The sequence below is a fragment of the Anoplophora glabripennis genome, unplaced genomic scaffold (assembly GCF_000390285.2).
Source record: "Anoplophora glabripennis isolate ALB-LARVAE unplaced genomic scaffold, Agla_2.0 scaffold112, whole genome shotgun sequence".
Lineage (NCBI taxonomy): Eukaryota > Metazoa > Arthropoda > Insecta > Coleoptera > Cerambycidae > Anoplophora > Anoplophora glabripennis.
Window position 1 is genome coordinate 238,741 of NW_019416609.1, and position 23,295 is coordinate 262,035.

A 23,295-nucleotide genomic window follows, 5' to 3' on the forward strand; every position below is an offset into this window, starting at 1 on the left:
ATGCGTCGAAAAACATTTATAACATTTATAATTAAAATAACAATAACGCTAATGTACAACTTTTCTGTTTCAGAAAGGGTGTTGGATATATTTTTCCTTTATTTAGGTAAGTAATATGTTTGGATACTTTCAAGGGAACAACTAAATATAGAAAACTTTCTTAAAGGTTAAGTATATTGAGAAAGGTCATCGTCTATTTACAACTACCCTTTTTGACATTCTAGGTGTAAATAATATGCTTGGCCAAATTTTACTGGCAGATTCTACGTACAATTAGAGATTTCAAATATACAAAATACAGTGTCCCATTAAAGAAAAAAATATGTTGTTTTTTTATAAAAAAAAAAAAATTTTGAAGTCCTCAAAGGTCCACTTCTATACAAAACATTTTCAAAAACAAAAGTTACCGAGTGATCTTAATAGAAGATTAACATCTGATCTTTGTGATCAATAATATTGCCAAGATTTTGGAGTAAAGAATGATTTTGATAAAAACAGCACTATATATTTTCTAATCAATATGAACTGTGATCTAGTTTAAATACATCAGATGAATTTTTCACAATCACGAATGAAATTCAAAAACCTTGCGTATGTGAGGATATTACCACTGCGGTACGATATTTGTTGAAATAAAATTCGAAGAAAAGAATAAGCCAATAAAGTTCTGTTATCGGAACTACTGTAACAATTTACCGCGCGACAGGGACGTACCTTGAAATTTTCCGTCAATGTCTTTTTATCTCGGGTGTCGAATGAGTTTAATTCCAAGAAAGCGATGCAGGGGTCTTCTTGTAATTATATTTCAACAAATATCGTACGGACTGTATCTTGGCGTTATTATACAGTGTGTCCATAGATGAAGTCCAAAAGAAATTAAACCAAATTATTTCGAATTTTATGGAAAAAAGTCATTGTTAAAAATTTCTGGTTTTATTCAGACGTTATTTCTCGTGCGCCAAAATATACAGGGTGTCCTCTACAAAGAAGTGATTAGAAACAACTGATCTTATCACTAAAATTTTATTTTAGATTTTGTCATTAAAACTCAATAATAGGCTATATCAGTGCCAATTAGCTGCAAGTCTGGAATATGGAAATAAATTTTAATTCTGAACAAGTTCTACGAAAAAGACGGTTTTCCTTTACCTATTTTTCTTTTGTTTCTGACGAGGCCTACTTAGTTTTTCAAAAATAAGTTGCAGATTATTTTTTCTCAAAATTTCCTCAAACATTTTTTTGTTATTGAAACCAGTCGTTAGAACGATATGTGAACACCCTGTAGACATTAAGTACTGGACAATGATTGGCTATTTATTTGTTCTTTTATTCGGCATATGGTATTTTAAACTTCTAGGATAAAATCAACTGTTACTTTTCTAACAACTTCTTAATATGAGACACTCTGTATACGTTGACCCAGAAGCAGGATTTTTAAACAAAAATGATTTTTTTTATAAAACGAAAGATAGAGTTCCATTCGTGGACAAATATATACAGTGGGAATATACAAAACTCAACATTAATTTAAGATCAATTTAATTAACATAATATTTTAAAAATACATAATTTACCCTTTAGATCTACTGTTGCCAACGTTTGACAAAATAATATATAGGCTTTTTTAAGATCCATTAAAAAAAATAAAATGGACAATAAATTCCTTTTCTACACGATTGATTCCATTTGAAATGTGACACAGTAATCCAGAAAAGTTAGACATAAAACGAACTTTTTACTCTGAGATATAGAGGGTGTCCCAGAATATGTGGGCAATCTCTCGGATTTATACAGGGGACGTTAAAATAACATGACAAGTCCCCATAACAATTTTCCCTAGAGGGACCCCTTACGGATATACAGGTCCCTAAAATCGATTTTTTTTTTAACTTTTAAAATACTTTGTGTAATTTAATTATTTTTAAATGAGATGGACAACAGATAATACTCCTTAAAAACTGGCCCATGCAAACAATTTGGCATATTTGGTCCAGAGACGGACTAGCTGTAGTACAATAATATCAAAAAAGTTTCAAATAGAAGTTCAAAATTAAATTTTCTACAAAATTGCTTCTATGAATAATTTCGATTTTCCCAATAGTTTTCCCGTATATTTTTTAAGTGAAGTATAGATTATGTGAAAAGTTATGTTTTGGAGACAAAGTAATGGTCAATTCATTTTTAAACCTAAATAAAAGTGAATTAGAAAAAAGAAATTTGCAGAAAATTCTTGGAAAATCTTATATAGTTTTCCAAGATTTGAATATTTATGAGCAACAAACGTAAAAATAATAAATAAAAACATTGTTTTTGAATTATAAATAAATGAAAAAAATGTGTTTAATTTTTTTTATTATTATACCATTATAACTCCAGAAACTTCCTTTCCTATTATTTGTTATCAAATTTAAATTTTTATTTTCATTATATTACAAATTTTCATATTTTAATATTCATAGTAAAAAAAAAAATTCAAAGAAAACAGATTTTTCTGGAAAGTATTAAAAAGTTCATAATTAATTCGTAACGTATATCCTCGAAAACTTATAAAATGATACGTTTGATGGTCATAAATAATCAAACCTCGGAAAACTATATAAGATTTTCCAAGAATTTTCCGCAATTTTCTTTCCCTAATTCAGTTTTGTTATTTAAATAAAAAATTGACCATTGTTTTGGCTCCAAAATATTAATTTTCACATAATCTGTGCTTCAATTAAAAAATATACGGAAAACTATTGGGAAAATCGAAATTTTTCATAGGAGCAATTTTGTAGGAAATTTAATTTTGAACAACTTTTATATGAAACTTTTTTTCGAAAAAATACACCTTCATTGAGATATTGGCAGTTTTTAAAAATAAAAAATAAGAAAGTAAAGAATCAGTAACAAGTAACAACTATAACAGAACAAAATGCAACTTGTCTTGTGAAATTATTATGACCATAATAAGTCTATTTCTCAGAGGCAAGCCTTTTATCTCTATGGTAAATTAGAAAATCGTACTGCTTATGGAAGAAAATCAATAGTTTTTTTTAGGATGGTTTCTCATTATACCCTAGTTTTATTTATTATTCCTAGATGATGTGTTTCTTATTATTTCTAGAAATGATATTAACCAATCACTTGAACAACTAATTATTCATACAAAACTGCAAAACGACCTTGAACTTTAGTTTTTTAGGTTGTATTTATTGTCAAACTAATAACATATTTTGTAAAAAAAATATGACTACAGTAAATTATGAAATAATAGTTAATATGAAGTATCTTCCTATTTAACTAGTCTTTCTTTAAACTGTTATATTTTACAGGACTATTTTTCTTTTTTTATGTTTTCTTTAAATAAAAGTGTGTTTTAACTTTCTTTGAGTTTCATTTTTATTGTTTTATTAGACAATTACGTATCTCCGCTAGCTGTGCTAAAGTATCCGAACAAACAAACAACGCAACGACCAAATACGCATAATTTCGGACACCCTATACATCTTTTTTCAGTATCCTGAAAGCCACCACCAACAACTCGATGAAAAAACCGTCCATCTGGACAGTATCGCTCGACCCCTACCTTCAGGCCCAGTCACTCACTATCACGTCCACGACGAAGAAGGAGGAACTCGCACAGACACGGACGCTCTGACGACGTGTCCCTGTCGGAGGCGGCAAGGGAGCGGCGGCGACGACTGTGGCAGCGGACGTAATGCGGATGCGGCGGCCGCGTGCCCGCCACCGGGTCGGGATGCGCGGCGGCGGCGCTCCGCAGTCGGCCGAGGACGGTCCGAGGAGGAGGTCGCGCTGTCCGAAGGAGAGGAAGGAAGGGCGGCTGACCTGCCCCAACATCTGGCCAATTAGTGGCCGGGCTGTGGGCCGCTGGAGCGGGTTTTTTAGCTGCGGATACGGCTTTGAGACTGTTTAGGCTCTACGGGACGGCTACCAATTAGTCTGGAACATTTTATTTAAGGCGAATCAATTTATTTCTTTTATACAGGGTGTATGGAGGGCATATTTATAGAGAGGTTACCTTTAGTCTATAGAAACACGTATTATAAGTTTGTTTACTCAAATTCGTTACGAAAACTGAATTTCTTTTTTAGTAACTTTCATACCCCGCCGCTAGACAAGCTAGTGTGACGACAAGCAACTGCGCTACATGCGCAGTTGCTTGTCGTCATGGTGCCTATCCATTGTTTGCAAATCTTATAATTTCAGGGAAAAGTTATTAAAAAGTAAACTTTATTAAAAGGCAAATTTCCACATCACCCGCCTTGAAGTACTGCTCTTTGGTGAGTTACTTTGAATGAATAGAACTTCTCCACGAGCCTTATCATCCCACAGAAACGAAAATGTAATTCCTTTAAGATAAAATAAACTATAAGTCAGTACCTAATAAGTAATCTAACAGAACACTCAAATAGTAATAAATTTTTTAATGATAAATGAAATGCACAAAAATAAGTAAATAATCTGTTTACTCGTGTGATTTTTACAGCATATGACATACTTGAAATCTTGTGGCTAATCCTCGAGTGTACTAGGAACCTTTTCCCCGGCGTTTAAAATTTCTCTTAAATGTTAACGCAACATTACAAACATTTTCTTATCCGAAACTTAAGGTCGGAATAATCCATCTGACAACTTCTTGTTGCAACAACATCGTTTTCTGCTGACAAAAAGTTAACTCTAACCATAGTCTTTCTTGATTCGTATGGATGCTTTTGCATAATGTAATAAAAAGAAATTACTCAAATAAAAAATATACTGTACACTCACTAAACACTGAAATAAATATTTTTATAAAGTACACTACACAACTGGCAGAAGCAGCTTTTCAGAGGAGGCAATACGAAATTTTAAGTGAACACCGGAGGCAAACCTCCGCTGCTTTTCGTAAGCGGTCGGAACAGGATCGGATTCTGCTTAAATTTAAACTGTTCACGATTTGATTCTGTTGCGTTTTATTTATTGCGGATTAATTTCATATTTCTAGCACCGATTTACTGATAATGAATTGTTTAGCATTTTATAACTTTTTAATAATAATGTCGGCGGTCATTGACACTGAGATTCGCAAATTAAATTCAAATGTATATTGCTTTAAAAAAATATACTGAAATTTTGAAAAATGTTATTTATTTCTACTTTACGCAGTGGCGTGACATTTATTTTTTAAAAAAGGGTCTCGAAAGTATAGTTTGCACGTCACTGTCTTTTTTATATTAACGTGAAATCGCAGTAAATGATGTAGGTCCCCGTTAAAACTCCTCATATCAAATCAAGAAAAAAAGCCCGAAACGTTTCTTCGAGATATGTCTGAAAATCGTTTTTATTTTTTCAACTTTGTATATGACTTTTCCCTATTAATTTTCGTCGTAGAATATAGTGGTCAAGTTTGGCCCATTCTTTAACGGACACCCTGTATAGATATTAGGGTGGCCCAGAAAAAACGATTTTTTTTTTCGTGTTTCTTGTGAAAATATGTTAATTTATCATGTCAAGTCCCCTCAAAAAATCAACTCTAAGAAAATTTTTTTAGAGGTCGCTCAAGATTTTTAAAAATTTCCAAAATCGTCAAAAATTGATTTTTTTTTAAATTTTTTCTCGTTATTTTGTCATTTTCTAGGTTGAAAAAAATCTCGATTCTGAAAATTTCAAATCGATCTTTTAATTTCTAAAGGTCACTCATAATTATTTTAACTTTAAAAGTAGTGTACCTAAAACGTTTTCGAGCGACCTCTAAGAATAAATATTAATTAACCAATATTTTTTTTTACTGAATTTGATGAACAAAAGAATAGAAATAAATCACGATACACTTAAAAATTTCTCGAGGCATTTACTACCGCACTGTGAGTATCAAATATTTATAATTTTTTAATTTTTTAAAATTTAGGTGTCTCGTGATTTATTTATATTCTTTTGTTCATCAAATTCAATAAAAAAAATTAATAGTTCGTTGATATTTATTTTTTAGAGGTCGCTCGAAAATATACTGTATACTGCTTTGAAAATTAAAATAATTATGAAATGATGACCTTTAGAAATTAAAATATCAATTTGAAATTTTCAGAATCGAAATTTTTTTTCAGCCTAAAAATGATAAAATAACGAGAAAAAAATTTTTTAAAAAAAATCAATTTTTAACAATTGGAAATTTTTAAAAATCTTGAGCGACCTTTAAAAATATTTTTTTTGAGCTGATATTTTGAGGGGGCTCTTAAAACATGGTAAACTAACATATTTTCACAAGAGACACGAAAAAAAATAATCGTTTTTTTTGGGCCACCCTAATAGATATAATTACAATTGTTTCCACCTATACTAAAGTTACAGCATTTGAAAATATTACACCGTCTTCAGAATTTAGTTATAGTCTTTCCGATTTCAATTAAAGACCGAAGAGCTAGGCAGTATGTACCAGGTTCGGTCATTACACAGCAACTCGGCATTGAAATATTTGAAAAACTGTTCCCATATTTATTTACCAACATCCATACACAGGTCTGGTCGAACTTAACGTGGAGGTCGTAGAAATGCATACACTCAGTTGAAAAATGCGCGCGCGGGCCAAAGGCGCACAAACACAGCCGCACTGGGTGACCGGCCATAAATTTCAGTTGCTGACAAATTGGCTAGCAGTGCAGTGCAGCAATGCTGAATTATTTTATATAATAAGTATAACTTTTCAAATCTAAATTAACAACCTATCCTGTCTTTCCTGGCAAGGATATGTTCATGCCTCGCGATATATTAATCACCCTGTAGATGCATATGAATTTAGTGAGGAATTGGTAATATGTATCTTGAGAGCTCCACTAGAATTGCTAAACATTATTTGTCACATTCTCCAAAACGCTTCCACAGTCCTGTATTTCTACCGTCGCCGTCGGTATAGAACCCAACCACAAAGAAACCGCGGCACAGATACAAACCATCTCTGTTTACTAGTTAATGAAGCGCATCGCGACCCGCAGAATCGATGTTTTGGCGACGGCCACGCTGACGATGTAGGGTATGCAGGAGCATACCCTGGCATTAAACAAAGCCTTTGACCGACACGTTAATTGAAATGGCGACGGTGAAAAAAGGCGCTTGAATTAATGATGGGCGCATATGGGCGAACATCCGCAGCCCCTACAACGCGGCGCTTGTGCAGACGTCACGGCGAGAGGTCGTTTTCTTCGCTGCGGGATTTATTTTGTCGTTCTAGGTTGAATATCGGCGAATGGGGTCATTTTCAGTAACGTATGTTTGTACAGATTATTCTTTCATATCTCTAGTGCCCAGGAAAGTTCGATGGACTCTTATTATATGGGGTGTTCTGGTACAAATATCGCATTATTTATTTATTTTACTTATTCATTCGGAATAATATTATTTCTGTTAAGTAGTTTTTTGTATTAGTACTTTTTTATCCTCTTTAGTTTTGGTTTATTAAGTTTTTTTTATAGTAATTTTGTAGCTATAATTTTAAATAAAATTGCCAAATTGCTATAGGTTTATCGTTTACCTAACAATATAATTTAAGTACTAAAATATTTCCTCTTTCTTTTTACGAGTATTCAGACACTTCATCAACAGAATCGGTGCTAGACATTAAATTAATCCAAAACCGCATAAAACAGCAATAAAATTAAGCCGCGAAGAATACGCACGAAATGAAAACTATTGTACGATGTCCGGTTCTGTATGAAAGCATATCCGGCGAGGATCGCCGTTGAACCTATTTCGACCAATAGTTTCGCAAGTTCGTGCTTGATCATAGTTTATACTCATTTTATTACATTTATTTTAATTATCAGTTCTGTTTTATTAATTTGTAATAAACCTGTTTTATTTTTGATTTTTATTATGTCTGGATTTAAAAATATTTCTTTTTATTTCGGATTATTTTACCCCGGCGGCGAATATTATTGATTTTTCTACATATATATCAAATATCCACTCGCGGGTCCGACCGGCCGATACCCCACTCTGACAAGCCGTTGGTCACGTGGAGGTCCCACCACGACTGGTGTCAATCCGGTGGGGATTTGGGCAACAAAAGTCCTCGACATTCCCCGAAACCGACAGTTCGTATCCAGAACTCAACACCGAACAGACGTCCACCGCCAGCAAGAACTCTCCACCGAAGCCAGCCCAGAATAACCAGTGAACCTAGTAAGAATTATTTTCCTTATTATTATCCGTTCCAACCGGGTACAAGTCCGAAAAGATTTGTACACTTTAAGTGTGGAATTACTGTGGGCCCGAGAAGAATATTCTTGGTAACCCACACACAAATTCCACCGTCCGTCTCAACCCGCACGACAGTGCAATCGTTGGATTCGGCGTGTTAAACCCAATCCTGACGAAGCCGTCGTGTTTACTACAGCGTTGCTTGGTGTCCCGCACCTTGATGTACGCTGGGTAATAGGGGATATGTGAACCAAGACCTAGAGGTTCGGCGTGCCCACCCAATCTCCGGGTCGTTCCATATAGTATCCGTACGCTTCTCCCTGGTCGGCGTGTATACCCATCAGACCGAGAAGCGTTGTATACAGAGAGTCCGACACCATCGGCCACCAGGACGTATAAAGCTTAAAGGCTAGTACGAATTGTAAGGCGAGATACTTCGGATCCCGTTTCACCATCCTTTCTTTCCGCCTTGCACCGCTTGGGCTTTCTTCGCTGGTTATTGCTATCGCTTACCGCTTACCGCATTCCGCTTACTAATTTTGCATTGCTTGCTAGGCCATTATACCGATATTTGACCGCCCGCCTGTTTAAAATAAGTCCGAAATAATTCCGAATAAATTTTGGTTTATTTTCAGAATCAGCGGGGACCAGTAAAAAACGTCTATAAATATTTTAATCAGACCGTCTAAAATCACCTTTTCCTTTGTACATAAAAACCGTCTACGATTGTAGAGTAATAAATATTTTATTTCGATCCCGTTTGCAAATATTTATTTCTTTTCTAAGGTGATAAGTAAAATGGTAAAAAACCCAGAGTTATGACTTTTTTTAATTTTGTCTCTTTTCACACTGATTTTGTATATAATTATTGTTAATAAACTTGTAAATAATTTCAGTCGTTTAGTAGTGGGTAGGAATAAAAATTGACACTATATGTATTTGTAATAAGTATTAATATTTTCCCTGTGTGAATAAATCTAGTAAAACTTAATAGGTTTATTTCTTTCACCGTCGAGGTAAACCGATAACATTCCGGAACAGCAAAAACGCTGATATCGTTTTGTAAAGCTCCCGTTAAAATTTATATCTAAAATAAAACTACACTGAGAAAACTACACTCTGCCGTACTCTCTGCCGTTTTCTCCTACAAGAAATTCATTTGACCCCTGGAATTTATTTTCTTCACTGTAGCTACCTGTGCACTTTACTCTAAACCTAGGGTAAGGGATACGTGGAGTTTCCCCCACGTCAAATTTAGGGAAACTGGCGCCCGAGATTAAAACCGACTATATAAGTTATTAACTAACATTACCGTTTAGAGTCCAGTCCGAGGAATAAAAGACCTTTCAGAAAAATTAAATTACAGGGGGTGTACACACCATAGATAAAAGTAATAAAATTTACACCGAACGATCCATAGAGAAAGAACCGAGGAAAAGTGCGTCACAAATTAATAATAAAAATAACGGCAAAAGCAGTTGAATTTGCTGATATAAAATAGGTATTATAAAATTTTATTTATTTCTTTCCTTGGGAAAGAAATTCTTTCAATTTTTTGTCCATTCATATCCGACTGCATGCTTTGCCTTGCGTAGGGTCAGGTATATTTTTAAATCATTTGCCTTTTTTGATTTTTTTTACAAAATTCTATTTGTAAGAGTGCCCTGTACATTCAAACATTTTTTTTTGATAAGTTCTATACGTACAAGTTATTTTTACATAATGTATGTGTTTGTACCAAATGGCATCACAGCCAATTAAACTAGTGCTAATTCAAGCTGTATTTCAAATTTTACCGCGTCTACATCTTTAATTTTATAATGTATTAAGAACTCGTGAAGCCTAACTGTTGTCCACTACTCTTGAAACACCCTCTACTATTCTATCTTTGCTGGCGTAGCCAACGAACCGACTAGACGCAAGGGTTGCGAGCCAAACTATGTATTTTCCCAACTAGAAGGCAGGCTGATCATAATTTCCATTCACATTCACGAATGCTACGCTTCCTCATTTGAGCAGAACTGAAGTGAAGCTGCATGCATTACCTGCAGCTGCATAATGTGCGATTCAATTCTAGCCAACACTGATAGAAGATTCCGGATATACCTGCTGATATCAACAGCAATAACCGAACTTTGAATGTTTGGTTTCGAAATATGTAAATAATTTAATATGTACAGGGTGGTCGCGAAGTAATGGGCCAAAATTCATGACTAGATTCCTGACGTGAAAATATTGCGATTTAGACAAACTCACCTTAGTCCAAAAGTTGATACTTACAGAGATACAGGGTGTTTAATGCAAAATATTATTTTAGTTTTTTCTTATTTATTTCATAATAAATGCTCATATTGAGATGAAATTTTGGTGTTAGGGGTATTCTGGGGCGAGAGATTGAAATATATCCATGGTTTGCTTGTAGCTCATAGAGGGCGCCACCTGCGCTAGGTCGAATACGTTGAAAACGACATAACTTTTTTATCTTTCAAAAATCTAATTCTCAGGTAGCAAATTCTGATTTTACAACTTCTTTTACACAAAATAGCTATACTTTTTGATAGTCGCTATCTTGCACCTTTATCAAGATATTTAGCTTTGGTAATTCGAGTAATCAAAATAAGATACGATTGTCAAAAAGAACAAGAGTTTATTTCAAATTATAAATTGTGATGAACAATTGAATATCGAATATTACAATAAATGTTCAACATGTCCGCCTCCAACTTCAATACATTTATTAACGCGTTTGTTCAAAGACTGCCGTATTTTAAAATAGAGATTCTTGTTACGAAATGATTCGGCGGCATTTACAATTTTCTGCCATAGCTCTTCGCGGGTGTTTATAGTTTCTCTATAGACAACTGATTTCATGTAGCCCCAGAAACAAAAATCCATAGGATTAAAGTCAGGACTACGAGGAGGCCATAATATTCGACTCCCACGACCGATCCAACGATCCGGAAAAATGTGGTCAAGATAGTTCCGTACTCTGACAGAATAATGAGGGGGAGCTCCATCTTGCATGAAAAATAGATTTTGCCGTGTATTCAGTGGTAAATCGTCGAGGTAGTCAACTAAATGGTGCTGCAGGAAATCTAAATACAAGTCACCATTTAGATTTGGAGGAAGCTCATGTGGACCCAAAAGGTGATTTCCTATGATTCCGCACCAAACATTTATCTTAAATTCATGTTGGAAGTGACGCTCACTGACTACGTGAGGATTTTCATTATCCCATATGTGCTTGTTTCTAAAATTGAAAATTCCTCGACGAGTAAAGGTCGCTTCATCAGTGAATAGTACATTATCCAAAAATTCCTGGTCAAGGTTTTGCTGATTGCGCATAAAATGAGCAAATTGTAATCTAGCTGGTAAGTCTGCTGCTAAAAGATTTTGCACGGGTGTAAAATGGTAGGGATATAAATTTTCCTTGTGAAAGATTTTGAGAACTGTTGTTTTACTAACACCGGTTTCTCTAGCTACCTGCCTGCTGCTAACTTCTGGATTTCCTGCCACTCTTACTAAAATTTCTTCTTCTTGGTGAACTGTAACAGTACGCCCTGCGTTGTCTCTTTTAGGACGAAAACTACCAGTTTCTCCAAGTCTATTAAAAAGTTCTTGAAATAGTTTCCGATTTGGTTGCCTTCTATTCGGATACAACTCTGAATACCGACGAAGCGCTCGACGTCCAACATAATCTGATTGCGCATAAACGCAAACCATATCGCGCATTTCTCCATTTGAAAATAAATTATGGCGTGGCATGTTATCTCGCACTACGATTTAGATCATAAAGTAAAGAATACTTTTAATAAGGCACGAATAATACTGTAATATTACTGACAGCACTAAGATAAGTGGAAAATGTCAAAATTGGATTTTAACATAAGCCTACTTGAAAATTTTTGCCGATTTGTAATTGAATGCAAATACATTGGAATTTTCAATGGCAAATTTTACGAGAACGGTGCAAGATAGCGACTATCAAAAAGTATAGCTTTTTTGTGTAAAAGAAGTTGTAAAATCAGAATTTGCTACCTGAGAATTAGATTTTTGAAAGATAAAAAAGTTCTGTCGTTTTCAACGCATTCGACCTAGCGCAGGTGGCGCTCTCTATGAGCTACAAGCAAACCATGGATATATTTCAATCTCTCGCCCCAGAAAACCCCTAACACCAAAATTTCATCTCGATATGAGCATTTATTATGAAATAAATAAGAAAAAACTAAAATAATATTTTGCATTAAACACCCTGTATCTCTGTAAGTATCAACTTTTGGACTAAGGTGAGTTTGTCTAAATCGCAATATTTTCACGTCAGGAATCTAGTCTTGAATTTTGGCCCATTACATCGCGACCACCCTGTATACAGGGTGGTCCGTTTTTCATGACTTACCATTGGCATCTGGGAAACCGTAAGATATACAGGGTGACTCAAATTTAAAAAAAGTTGCGCCTTTTCAGTGTTTCTACTGCCGTTCCTGAAATATTGTGAAAAAACTGATAATATCGATTTTAGAAAATGCCATCTAGCGTCCTTATTTCACAACAGAAAGAGCTGAAATTTGGTACTGGGTGATAAGAAGATACGAGAAATTCATTTTTGTCGAAAGAAAATTTCTACGGCGACTAGTTTCAGTTATGCAACATTCAATTGTTTTTTTTCTTATGGACGTCATATTGGATCTTGACAGTAACAGATAGAGGATAAAATTAAAAACACGTCAATGTGTAAGTAACACTACTATTTTATTTGAAAAATAACCCACAAAATTAAAGAATTTCAATAATTTATTTAAAGAATTAATAAAATCTAGCCACCCTGTATATCTTACGGTTTCCAAGATGCGAATGGTACGCAATGAAACGGATCACCCTGTATTCACATTGTTTAAAATAAAATATTCAGCTTCAAATGTATTGCAAACAAAACGTTTTGGCTTCTTTCAGCCTTTTCAATTCAGGGGTACATCGTAACACATTTTATCTTTTTAGTAATTCAAAATGCTTAAGAAATAATTTAATAACTGTGAGAAATTTCCAATAGCTCCGTTAAAAGCGATTATAAACGAGCATCTTCTGCCTCTTCTTTACTTTCCCCTTTTTTTAACCATCCCTTGTGCCCTGAATCAAGAAAAGGCTCGATTCACTGAAGGTATTCCATGATTATGTCGCCGTCATCGTGGAATAGTTGAATGTCAAGCTAAACCAAGCAAGTTAAGAAAAAAGTTATTCTTTCCCAATTTACCATTCTTTGAAGTGTTTTTTTGACGATAAACTTCAGAAGTATTGGGATAAGACACATTTTTGTCCAAATTATTCCGCGTATGTATTATTTTTACACAACAAAATGCCGTACAAAAAATTACTGTGGTCCTTCGTTTTTGGCAAAAATTTGTCACATTGTATTCTTAAACATGATTATACAAGGTGTCTCATTTTTAATCTATGACACTTAGATAGTACAACGAAAAATAATGGTACTTTTTTATATAAACTTATCTCAAAATCTCAACCATTTTCGAGATACAGGGTGTTAATAGTTAAAAATTTACCTACTGTAAATATATTCTGAAATAATAGAGGTATTTGAACTAAATTTGTTGTACGTTATATTGGGTCAAGGTTCCATAAAATACTGTGATATCAAAACTTTTGCGCAACCAGTAGCGGAGGTATGGAAAACTAATTCGACTATTTTATAAAAATAAATAGTACGGTCCTGTGTAAAATAATAAGTGATTATATTTTCTGAAAAAGCATGCCAATTCGAACAAAAATGTACATGTACTATTCTCATCTTAACACCACATCTTTTTATAATTTTGACAACGAAATTAATTCAACTTTATTTGTTACAAGAATTCCCATTTCCATTTACACATTGTAAAAATTAGTATTTTTCAATTTTCAGACAAATTTCCATTTAAATATTAAAATTAATGTACTATATTTTAACCGCTGTGCAATAATCGAACGTACACGAACAACCACGCGCTTTAGATTGCATATTTTTGTCTCACGTTTCTAAAAGTTACATGATTTGTATTCCGTGGCATCTAGAAGGCTAAAACGGTGAATTATGTTTCAATCGAGTATGCCCTGGTACGGAACGGCACAGCTAGGGAGCCGGGGGAGAGGGGGAGTTCCTCGTTTTCGAGTATAACGTCGGAGAAAATATTTATACAAATGTAAAAATGGGTCTGGTAAATGGTTTAGTTTATCGTCGTGCATTGTTGCCGTTTTAGATTCAGTTTCATCTCATTTTATCTGAAAGATAAATAAACGTCTCTAAACGTGGGAATAAATTAGTTATTTATACGGAAAAGGGGCTGCATATTATTATTTTGCGGGTCATGTCGATTCATTCATTAATAGCGATACTAGATATTTTTTAGAACATCATGAATACAGGGTGAATTTTAAAATATACAGCTGTACAGAGCTTTAAAGTTTGGGTAAATTAAAATATTTTGGCTCGCCCTGTATAGGCCTTTCAGTCATGTCTAGTCGTCATTACAAGTACCGTCTACAAAATTTAGAAATATGTACCACATTCTCCAAGGGAGAATCAATAGATTGGGTGGAAGTTATTTTTTTCGTGCGTCCAATTCGGTATGACTATGGCGTGTCAGGAAGTTGTTATTTTTTGTAGATCATCAAATTATTACCTCCCTACGAACTGGTAAAGTGAACTGCTACTTAACACGACAAGATGGCTTGGAATAGAAAATTAATAAAAGCCATCTGCGACACATTGAAAAACACATAGTTTACTTGGTTGTATCATGATATTAAAAATGAAAACAAGGAAAACTTTGCTGAAGTAACGTCGCCTGAATACAGCAAAATGTTCCTTATCATTTAAGAAAATAAGGCCTACTTCTGGCGTGTTTTTTTTTAGATCAAATTATAAATATCTCAAAATGCGTTGGGTTCTGGTGCAGACAGACTATGGTCCACAGAAGATATATTAAATTATTAGAGCAGCTCAAAAATTTAATATTTGTTTCATATAAACATTTCAAAAAAATACAGATATCGCCAAAAATACAAAAATGTGTTCCTTTGTAAAAGGATATTGGTTTGAAAATGCTTTTCCAAAAATGAGTGTTAGCATTCAAATACTCTTCCCGAAATCAGAGCACTAGGTTGAATTTGATTTCAACAATTAATTTGAGCAAAAATTATATCACTGAACTCTCGTTATTTTCTAAAATTTCCAACACAGCACGTGACAATCATAAATTCCGTATAAAAAATAATATAATATAATTTCGGTAGCGGCAAACGGTAATGGTTTCGGATTGGTCTAGTAACAAAGCTAGTACAGTGAGGTCAGTTATATTCAAAAGAAGGCTTAAAAAGTGCGTAAAAAGGAACATATAGCAAATTTAAGTGACATTTATTGAATAATCTTAAAGAATATATCGAGCTTGTAAAGACCTAACACAAACATAACTTAAAAGGTAAGATGAAGGCAAAAAGAATCCAATCCAGACTAAGAAAAACTAAGACCTATCGATTTTTTATCAGGACATAATTCACGCAACACGTAACATACCAAAGAGAAACCAGATATGGGGTGGCTCAAATAAACCCAGAACCCAGAAGAGGAAACGAGTTCAAGGTGGCTGAAAGAAAATCACAAGAAGAAGAGAAACCATAGAATGGCCGTAAAACCAGAAAAGGAGTACATTCAGAAGGCCTTCAAAGGTTTTTGAAACGAAAAATTGTTTATTTTTATGAACTCCAAACTGTTTTTTTGATAAAATAAATATATTTACGAAGATTGTGTAGCTTCTAAACAGTTTAGATTAACGAAAATGAATACAACAACAATAAATTTAGACGATCGAAAAAAAATTAAGTTGGCAAATTCAAGTAGAAATCAACTTCAGCAAAATAAGTTGTTTATTTGCAACAAACTTCGCTCTGAGATACTGTTTCCAAACAATTATTCAACATAGTAGAATCAAAACAAGTTATATTTTTATTCATACATAAATTCTTTTTTGGTGCCCAACGCCACCCAAAATTTAAAAAAAGTCAAATCAAAATAAACAGAAGGTTTGTTTAAAATCAGCAAACCACTTCTCTACCATTTGTCTTGATGGAGCAGAGTTCGAATAACATTTATCAAGTCGTTGCTTTGCTTGAAAAATTTTTTTCCATTAAAAAACAATGCTTCAATTAACACACGAAACTCAGNTTCGAATAACATTTATCAAGTCTTTGCTTTGCTTGAAAGATTTTTTTTTCATTAAAAAACAATGCTTCATTAACACACGAAACTCAGTTTATCCATTATTTTCAAAATTACAACAATGGCGTCACTAAAACCACTGTAACTTGAACTAAACGTCATATTGTTATGAAATTTTGACACTGGTCATTATTTGAAGGTTAGTACTTCCAAAAAATCATATGGATTTATAAATAGTGGTGCCATCCATATGTCATCTTACGAACTTATTGAGTGATGGATTATACAATGTCGAGATTGAGGGATCGATACTGGATACTTTAATAAATTATGGCAGCTTGCATTTATCACTTCATTGAAGTGATTTCGGACATATTAAAATAGAAGAACGATTCCGATTAATTCCACTTATTACTGAAACTGAAATTTAATTAACTTAAAAAACCACATAGCACAATTTAGATTGTGTTTTAAAATGGTAAAAAGGATAAATGAATTCAGTAAACTAAATTACACATTTTAGACTCTATTTCAATGTCAATGGAAAAAGATTACATTTTTTACAACTTTATCGGGAGTTTCTCAAAGTTTGGTATTGGGGCCTTTGCTATACAATTCTCCCCAAAACGACATTGTGATTGACCTTCATTATCCATCTCTTGTGTACGCTAATGATATTATTAGATTTTTTAATATTTTTTAATTTTGTCGCGAATGTCTTATTTTTTGAAAATTTGGTCGGCCATCTTGGATGCACTATCTTGAATTTTGCAAAATTGACCTCGGATCTGTAATCAGCGATCTCGAAAACTCCCGTATACCAATTTTGGCGCGAATGTGTTATTTTTTGAAAATTTGGTCGGCCATCTTGGATATACCATCTTGAATTTTTCAAAATTGACATCGGATCCATGATCAGCGACCCCGAAAACCCCCGTAGATCAAATTTGGCGCGAATCTGTTATTTTTTGAAAATTCCTGATATCTGTCCTTAATTGACTCTTTTTTTTTGAGGTTAGAATTCAATTCTGTTCGCGGATTCACGTCGGCGGGGACTTAACCATATAAGTGAACATTTATGAGCATTTAAATATAGAAAAAAAAATGTTGTATTTTTCTTAGCACTTTTTCATGAATTTTTGCTATTTTTGACTTGTTTTTTGAGGATAAGAAATTCCTGTGACGTAATAGCTCAATTCTGACACCGGATTCGTGATTAGGAGGAGGAAATACTACGGATAACATTTATCGCATGAAAAGAACAAATAACTGTGTAATTTTCACGAACTCCTCTATTTTGTTTGAACAAATCTGGTAACCCCAATTAGAGGTCCCAGCAATTCTTTTTATAATCATCGCAAATATATTATCTGTACTATTAGTTTAGGCAACTAACATATTTTCTCAAACATTGCACAATTTATTGTAGAGACTAAGTTCGCACCTTCCCAGCTTAAAAATTTATTCCACTGCAAAAGGCAAAGGTATATTTTCCCATTAGGAATTTCAAAGGACGACTATCACATGCAATTTTCGACTTTCTGGGAAGCAATTCCGCTCTCCTCCGAAGAGGACGAGTCAGAGAGGAACTCCTTCAATCACAATAGTGTTTGGACGGCCCTTTAGACAGTATTATCCTTTTAAGGGTCCTGTTGCCTCGTCGAGAGTTTTCTGCTCAACTTCACACGCTTCCCACCCCCCGGCGAACGGGAAATAAGCTGTCAAAGTGTAATCGTGACTGCGAATGAGAGTTTCAAGTACCCCATCGGTTTTACAGATATGTAGGCATCACGCCTGAACGAAGGTTCAGTGAAATTGTGGGGTGGTGGAATATCATTCGGTTTTGATTTTCCCGATTAAACACGGATTGCAAAACGTAATTTGCGGATTTTTCCAGGGATCAGGGGCGTGGCGTACAGAGGGATGGAGGGTTCAACACTGACTTCAAAGCAATAATTTACACATTTTACTTTTTTGTTAAAATTGATACAAATTTAGCTACACGAATACATATTTTCCTATAAAATCAGTTTCAACCTATACTAACATACAGTGTGTCCAAGATAAGGATGGGATAGCATTAGGATCTAGGAAACGGTAAGAGATACGGGGTGGCTCAAATTAGGAAAAGTTGTTTTTTTAATCCCAAAAAAAAAACCGTTAAAAAAGTTTAAAAATCCCGGGAAGTCCCGAAAAAACCCGAAAAAACCCAAAATTTTCAAAAACCGTTTTAATTTTTTCCGGCCTTAATTGAAAAACAAATTTAAAAAAAAAGGCAAAATTAAAAAGCCCCCTTTTTCGCTCTACACAATGGCAGCAACATTTTTGCAATCCGACGTTTCGACTTCGAGGGGCCACCATCAGGTAAATTTTTTTAAATACGTCGCTGCTATTTTTATGACAAAATGTAAAGTAATTTTTAATTCTGAATTAGAAGATACTATTGTAATCGCTTAAAAAGGTTTTTACATTTATTATTTCAAATTTTTCCAGAGTACGGCTCTGAACGCTTTCAAAATATCTATTAGAGGAAGTCATAACAGCGTAAAAGTCAATACAGCACAAAATATCCAAAAAAATTTTTTACTACTGTAGTATAACAACCCTAGGTTCGATAAAAAACAATATATCGTAGTTGTGGCCAAAAACATGTGATCGTCATAAGGAGTACCTACGTTGTGTGTATTTATTTTTTTATTGACCAATAGGCGCTGGCTACTAACTTTGTAGAGGGGATGTATGGTTTAATTATATAAAACAAAAGCAGAGTAAATACACCTAACCTTTATTTACATACAATTCAAATTAAACATGTGACAAATAGAAAGAACAACAAAAACATTAACAACCATTAAACATAAAAGGAGAGTGCCAGGCTCACCTAGAGCTCCTGTGGGGAAAGAGCATGGCAGAGAAACCCACGATCGTTGCTCTTACCACCCAAATATAAATACAAAACAACCGCTAACCAAAGGCATAAATTAAGAACCTTTGCTAATGATAAATAAGACCTGTCTCATTTAATGTGTCACTAAATGTCATCTGTTACCTCATATTAGTCATACACACTTCCAAGTAAAACTGAAGAGGTTTGGTGTTAGTTAGCCGGCAGAGCCGGAAGGTACTGGAGTCCCATACGGGAGGCAATCCAGCTATAGTTGAGATTTCGGAAGATCCTTCATAACACTGGAGTCCCATACGGGAGGCAATCGAGCTTAATCCAGATTCGTTCCGCACGGGCGAAAATGTTAGTAAACTCAACAAGGCTCGTATAGACGTATGACATAAAGTGAGCACAAGAAATCAAAGAACAACTTAATCATGGTAAAACAAGTTAAATGTGAAATAAAGAAGTCGTTATTGCAATATCCGGGCGGTCACGACAATATACATATTTTAACATGTAATAAATAATGAGCAATCTATAATAATAATTGTAACAATTTTATATTAGAAAAATATACGCCCCTGAGCGTAAGACAATGAAGGCTAAACATATACAGAATTATTATCATGAAACATCTATATTTTACGTATAACGTAATCGTGGCAAAAACAAGTTAGATGTGAAACAAAGAAGTCGTTATTGTAATGTCTGGCAATCAGGACAATACATATATTTTTAACATGAAATAAATAATGGGCAAACTTTAAGTATAATTATAACAATTTTACCTTGGAAAAATATATGCCCTTGAGCATAAAGCAATGGAAGCTAAACTTACAAAGAATTATTATCATGAAACATCTATAATCATCACAATCATAAGATTATATAGAACAATTAACAACAAAGTACTTAAAGAATATTACCTGCTAACTAATAACACTTTAAACAATTAACTTTTCACTACTTTGACACACTGCCCGTCGATCGTCTTACTACCGATCTCCACCCTGTTCTCACTTCAACTGCCTATCTTCAACTATCTAGGCTTCCTTCCAGAATTCCCTACCTAGGCGTTTTCTTTTTTTTCGGTTTCTTTTACCAACCGTCAATATTACTTTTTCATTATTGTGCAACACTCATGTAACAGGTGACGTCGAAGTTGATAAGATAAGTACGGTTTTGCACACTACTATTAGCAATAATAATTAGAAATAATAAAACATTTAATAAATTTGTATTATTTTTTTATTCTGTACAACTTTTGTAACTTATTGATTAAAAAAATTGTTGGATATTTTGTGCTGTATTGACTTTTTTATATTGTTATGACTTCCTTCAATACATATTTTGAAAGCGTTCACAGGAGAACTCAAGAAAAATTATAAATGATAGCTAAAATAAGCTAATTTAAGGTATCTAAGTCATATTTCATCAATTTGTTAACTGTAAAATAAAGGTCGAACGAGGAAAAATTAGTTTTCAAAAATTACACATTTTTATTGCAATAAGGTCAATCCAAAGCCCAACATGTGTGCCAAAGGCCGATTTGATTGACCGTGAAATTGTTGCTCCAAGTAGTTGTTAATTCCTTTGTTTTTTTTTTTGAAATTCTTTGTTTAATTAATAAACGTTAATTTTAGAAGTTAATATCGTAGGCGTAGGTTCTAATTGTTCAAAATAAACGTATCGAAAAAGAAAAAGTTCAAACAATTGAAATTAAGTAACCCTTTACACTTAATCAAGTAGGACGTACAAAATAGCGTTATAAACAAATTGTCCCAGAGTCATGCAAAAACCGCTCGGGAATTCGCTCTTTTTGCATTAAATAGAGCTTATTTTTATGGTAACTAAAAAAAAAGAGAAATCACCTGTCATTTAACAATAAATAAAGAAAACGTATGTACAAACATAGACTAATTTTTAGTCTAACTGATTTTGTAAAAATGTTTTATTTTTTTACTTCAGAAATAAATAGTGGATTGTTTTGGAAAATTCAGGATGTTAGGATTCTACGAAAATTTGATGTTAATAAAAGTTTGCATTTACTTACTTTGCACCTTTATCTCTCCCAGACTTTTCCTCAGAAACGGTTTCTCCCACAGACATTTCATAGATTTTGTTGAATCTTACCTTCACGTTTATTTTCTTTCTTTTTATGTATTTTTTGATATACTGCAACACAACCTTTAAATTTATAATTTTATTTAAAGAAAACAATTCGAAAATGTTGAATTTTACCTCTCAAAAAAAAACTACTTGCCTTGAACTAAAACCTAAAAACTTACTACTAATTCTTACGAATATTAATCCTTAGCTAACTCACTGATGCAAGCCTCTAGTCCAGGGATGCACATACAGCGGCCCGCGGGCCGCATGCGGCCCGCTGTCGATGTTTATGCGACCCGCCAACGAATTTTAAAAGTATTCTACTCGCCGCGCTCCGGTCCAAGCATATTATTACGAGACTAGAAATCTGTCGCATCAACTAGATTACAGATTCGCGAAACACGTCGATCCCCGAACAAAGTGGATGGTTCTCGATGTTTGGTAACTCGTATAAATACGACGCATCGCCGGCTACCGGGGCAGTTAAGTTTTGACTACGGATAAGCGAACGTTATACTGTTTGAGAACTGTAATCTGTGACGAGTAAATATTTCGTCGTTCGAACTTGGCTTTTACCGACTGTAACATATAATATTAATTTTGATATGGATAAACCAGGCCCCAGTAAGAAACGTAGTCGTAAGGTTGAAGATGAAAATCGACAGTTTCATGATATTTGGACCGAAAAATACTTTTTTATTTCATCGCATAACAAAATTGTCTGTTTAATATGCAAGAGTAGTGTTTCTATTCCGAAGGAATATAATGTGAAAAGGCACTATGAAACCCAGCATCCAACTTTTACCAAATTAACTGGCGAAAATCGAACGCAAAGAATTTCCACTTTACAACGGGAACTAATAGGCCAGCAATCTATGTTTACAAAACCAATTCAAGATGCTGAAACAGCCACTGAAGTTAGCTTTGAAATATCTCGAATAATAGCGAAAACTTGTCGGCCTTTTAAAGATGGTGAGTTTGTTAAGCAATGTTTGGATATCGCCGCAAAAAAAATTTGTCCGGAAAATGTAAAGAAGTTTGAAAAAATTCAGTTAAATCGGATGACTGTTCAAAGAAGAATTACCGCATTAGCAGATAATATAGAAGAGCAATTAGCTACGAAATCGAGAAGTTTTGAGTATTTTTCTATAGCGCTCGACGAATCTACAGATATAAGTTCAACTGCTCAACTATTAATATTTTTACGAGGTGTAACGCAAAATTTTGAAGTGAGTGAAGAACTGATTGGTATGAGTTCTTTGACAAGTCAAACCAGGGGAAGTGACATGCTCAAAGCTCTTCTAGAAAAATGTTCTATAATGGATTTGGATTTAACGAAAATATCTGGAATTACAACTGACGGAGCACCTTCAATGGTTGGAAGTACATCTGGGATAGTAACTCTGTTAAAAACATATTTACAAACTAAAAACATAAATACCAAGGAATTAATGCAGTTTCATTGTATTATACATCAAGAGGCCCTCTGTTCAAAATTATTGGGATTTGAAAATGTTATGAAAGTTGTAGTACCTACCGTAAACTTTATAAAATCACGAGGTCTCAATCACCGACAATTCAAACAATTTCTCGAGGATATTGAAAGCGAATATGGTGATCTCCTGTTTTACACTGAAGTAAGGTGGCTAAGTCGTGGGTTGACACTACAGCGATTTCTTAACTTGATTGAAGAAATCCAACTATTTCTGGCGGAAAAGAAAAACGACGTCCCCGAACTCGACAACCCTGATTGGCTGTGTGACTTAGCGTTTCTTGTAGACATCACAAATCACTTGAATGTCTTAAATACGCGACTCCAAGGCAAAGATCAATTGATTTCGCAGCTATACTCTCATGTTTCGTCCTTTCAATGCAAATTGAGTCTTTTCAGGACACAAATCAATTCAGCCAATTACGG